Source organism: Theobroma cacao, chromosome 1 (genome assembly GCF_000208745.1).
Source record: "Theobroma cacao cultivar B97-61/B2 chromosome 1, Criollo_cocoa_genome_V2, whole genome shotgun sequence".
Taxonomy (NCBI): domain Eukaryota; kingdom Viridiplantae; phylum Streptophyta; class Magnoliopsida; order Malvales; family Malvaceae; genus Theobroma; species Theobroma cacao.
In genome coordinates this window covers 19,685,285-19,689,532 of record NC_030850.1, presented here as the reverse complement: position 1 = coordinate 19,689,532, position 4,248 = coordinate 19,685,285, and positions in this window count along the sequence as shown.

Genomic DNA, 4,248 nt, shown 5'->3' with positions numbered 1-4,248 from the left:
TTGGGCTGTGAGACGAAGCAATTGGTGGAGAATCACATCATAGTCATAGAGTAGGACTCCACTCAACTATAATCAAATCAACATTCGAAATTCACCCGTCGAACAAAACATAATAAGTTTCTAAGCCATCTTGCCTTTAACACCTCATATATTACAATTCACATATAAGAATCATCATATAAATGAGCCTCACATGCTCTACTAAGTCAATATTGAATTCCATTTAAATCTGTTTATCACATACTAGTATATTGTTGCTCAAATCAACTATTTTCCATGATAGTTACTCCCACAAATATCACATAATTTCATACATACATAGCAAACTTAGTAGACATTGATGCTATGCAACATATATCTCATTATCACATCGTAATGGTCAACAAGCCCTATGGTTGGGAGCATTAGAAACACAGAGCAAACATGCCACCATGTGGCTCACAACACAACACACATACATATCAAGATATATATGTATATATAGTTCACTATCCTAGGCATATCCATCTAGGCATAGATTCAACAATCAAGTACCATGACAGCCATTAACAATGTGTTATGCATCACATGCATTAATTCAAATAAGAAACCCAACTCACAGTGACAATTCAGGCACTCCCATAGCAATCAAATGGAATTTTCCTTGCCTTCAATGGTTTTCCAACTCAATAATTTGTTCACAGCTTCACTTCTCCCTTGTACAATTCAAAATAATAATTATTTCTTAACTTTGAACAATTTCCAACATTTTAAATTAGCCAAAACTTCCAACTAATCATAGTTATAAACCTAACTTTCAAATTCAAGGCTTAATATGTCTAAATTCTTACCTTTAATGTTGGATTTAATCAACTTGAACTATCAAATTTCCAGCAACACAATGGGACACAACAACCAAAGTTGGAACAAAGTGAAATTCACATTATAATTGATTAAAATGGAAATCAATTAGTAGAAAGGTGTAATCTTACCTCTATTATGATTTTACAAGTTCCCATCTACCTCAGAAAAGCTCTAAAATCCAATAAGGGGTGTGAACTGTTAAGTGGAGAGAAGTGGAGGCGTTTCTCTTTTGTTTTCTAAATGAGTGGACTACCTCAAGCCCTTTTTATTTTTATGAATTCACATGCATATATCGATAAATGGCATGCATCTATCGATAGATCCTTCACAATTCTTAACATTCCGTCCCTTATCTATTGATAGATTTATCGAGTCTATCGATAGATGGCACACTAGACATTTTCTCATCATTTTTGTATAGCTATCTATCGATAGTTTCTATGGATCTATTGATAGATTGTGTCCTAGTTGCCTTAAATTTCTTATGGGTGGTTATCTATCAATATATTTGTAGAATCTATTAGTATATTATGTTCCAATGCTTCCTTTTAGCACACGGGTGGACATTTATCAGTAGTTATCGTGAATCTATTGATAGATGTTCTTTAGTTACCTTCCTTTTATTCACGTGTAGACTTCGATCGATAGTTACCATGAATCTATTGATAGATGTTCTTTGATTGGTTGTAATCTTGCTTATTACCTTTTATTTATCGATAGACTTGGAATATCTATCAATAGATCATGTCCAAACTGAAAATTTTTACAACTCCAAGCCTTCAATTTCATTTCTTTATGGCCACAGTACATTCTTATTCTCATGATCATCTCAATCAATCATATTATGCTCAATATCAATCCATATATTCATTATGTAACTTCAAATTCTCAATCATACTCAATCCCACATAGCTTATTATTCATAATTTAACCTAAATATTATACTCAAGTGTCCAAGTGCGAAACATATGCACAAATTTATTAAGGGCCTTCAAACATGCCAATATTCATAATCATTTACTTGTAAGCATATCAACCTCCTTAACTTGATAATCATATACATCAAAGTTCAAATTAGCTCATTAAATAGGTTAGCTTTCATACATAGTCAACATCAAGATTGAGGGTGTTACACTAAAAAGCTTAGGATTACAATATCCCCCAACGCTGCTTCTGAATCTTATTTCTCTCTCTAAACTTACTTTAATGGATTGAGTTGGTACCCTAGAGTTTATAAGTCTCTGTCGATGTTCTTATAAAAATATCTCTCCTAATTAATTTGCTATATGTCTTTGCAAATTCAACTAAAGAAAGATTCATTAAGTTTGTGCTTTAATCTTTGCTATATGCGACACATAGGTATATGTCTATCCTATATGCAAATCAAATCACCTAATCAACTAAATGAATTTGAACACATGTTATTCCATTCATGGCCTAATCTAAACTCTTTTTGTCAAGTCGCATTTAGTTATCTAAATCAATCTAACAAATGGTCAAGCAATTAGAAGCATTGAACATAGAATTGGAACAAACAACTTATATTCCATTAATAATAAGCAAAAGAGAGATAAAGTATTCTAATTACATGTTAAGTTCAATTATAATCCTGAAAAAGTAAATTAGTTCATAATATCTATTGAAAACATCATCCAAAGAAAATAAACCATCAATACAAGTCAAAGAAAGTGAAAGAAGAACAAAAGTAAAGAAAGAAACTAAGATTTGTTAGATCTTGAATCCTCAATCTTCCTCATTTTTCCTTGCATTCTTGATAGCTCCTTTTTATCTAAAAAAACCTCTCTTAATGTCCCCTTAAATTGCTCTCAAAAGCCCCTTTAAATAGCCTTTAAAACCTTAATTTTATAACAAATTTAAAAAACTGAATGCCGAGCTATTAGGCTAGTGTTGCAGCCTTGCTCCATGGGCCTTACAACCTTGTGCTCTCTAGTCAATGTATGGTGTAATTTTCCCCTTGATCTGATCTAAAATGGGCGAAGTGGTAAACATGATAGTTGTATTTATCTCTCAACTTTTCAATAGCTCAAAAATCATGTCAATTGTACTTTTGGGGTGAAAGTTTTTTTTGTTGTATTGTAGCATGTGCGAGAGACGTACTTAGCCATACTTGTACGATTCATCACCAATTAAAACCTTTTCATTTGAGAACCTTAAAAAACAAGAGACTAAATTAGTAATAGCTAAACTTAAGACATTTTAACATAAACTTAAATTAAAACAAATTGAATAAAATTGACTTAACATGATTTAAACTAAATTAAGAAAAGCGAATAAAACTACCTAAATTTAAACCTAAAACTCAAGAACTTAGCTATTTTAGTACCGAAAATGTGGCAAAATAACTCTATGTAATAGAGTTATCATATTTAAACTATGTCATGACAATATAATCTATGATTAAACTTAACAATCAAATTCTTAATCAAGTCAAGTTTTAGACTTCAATCATTGAGGTCTAGCAAGATTAAATATCATGTAAGTATGTGACTTGACAAAAATAACGAATGAACCAAGAAACTTTTGTCACGACCCGGAACTCCCATCGAGCCCGTGACAACCGCCGCGAAGCCTCGATAGACATTCTTCCCCCGAACGCCTCTCGAGACCTCGCAAGGCTTTTGTACGAGTTTTTCCATTCCTCTCTCTTTTTTTCCTTTTCTTTTTTTTTGAATAATAAAATAAACTAAAAATATTAATTAAAATAATCTATTTTAATGTAAAACAATATATATATATGTTTATTTTTGAAACATCAAAAAATTAATTTTCTGCACATAAAAACAAAATAAATTTATACATACTATAATATAGAAAACTAGAGTATGCACTTTAAATTACAATGACACGTGAGCCCCCAAATAACTGAGAAGGTTTAAGTCTATAACCTTGCTTTCTAGGATGCAACTCCGAAATTTACTTCTCGATGTAATTGACAGTCTACTGCCTATTCTGAGCCTGAAAAATATATAGGAAGAAGGGGTGAGATTATAAAATCCCAGTGAGTAGACAAACATCATCAAAATAATCTAAAGCCGAGTAATAGGAGACAATTAAAATAATTCATCTCAACCCATATAAATAATTGGATTTCATCTAATTACTCAACATGGCTTATGCACTTTTCAAAAACTTGGCCCTTGCCAAAAATCCATTCTCGGGGATACCTCGCGAAAGCATCTTACCGAGACCGCCAAGGCTGTTTATTGTCACACACACAAACACATTTCACCTCTGACAACACAGCCGTTCCTTGGCGTTGGCTGAGTCCCACTTTCACGTGGTGGCCAGCGTGAAGTGTACTCAAATCTTACCTCGGGAGTTATCCTACGCGCCTCTCCAATCGAGGTAAGCTCAATAATTGGGAACCGTGCCCCTCTAATTAGG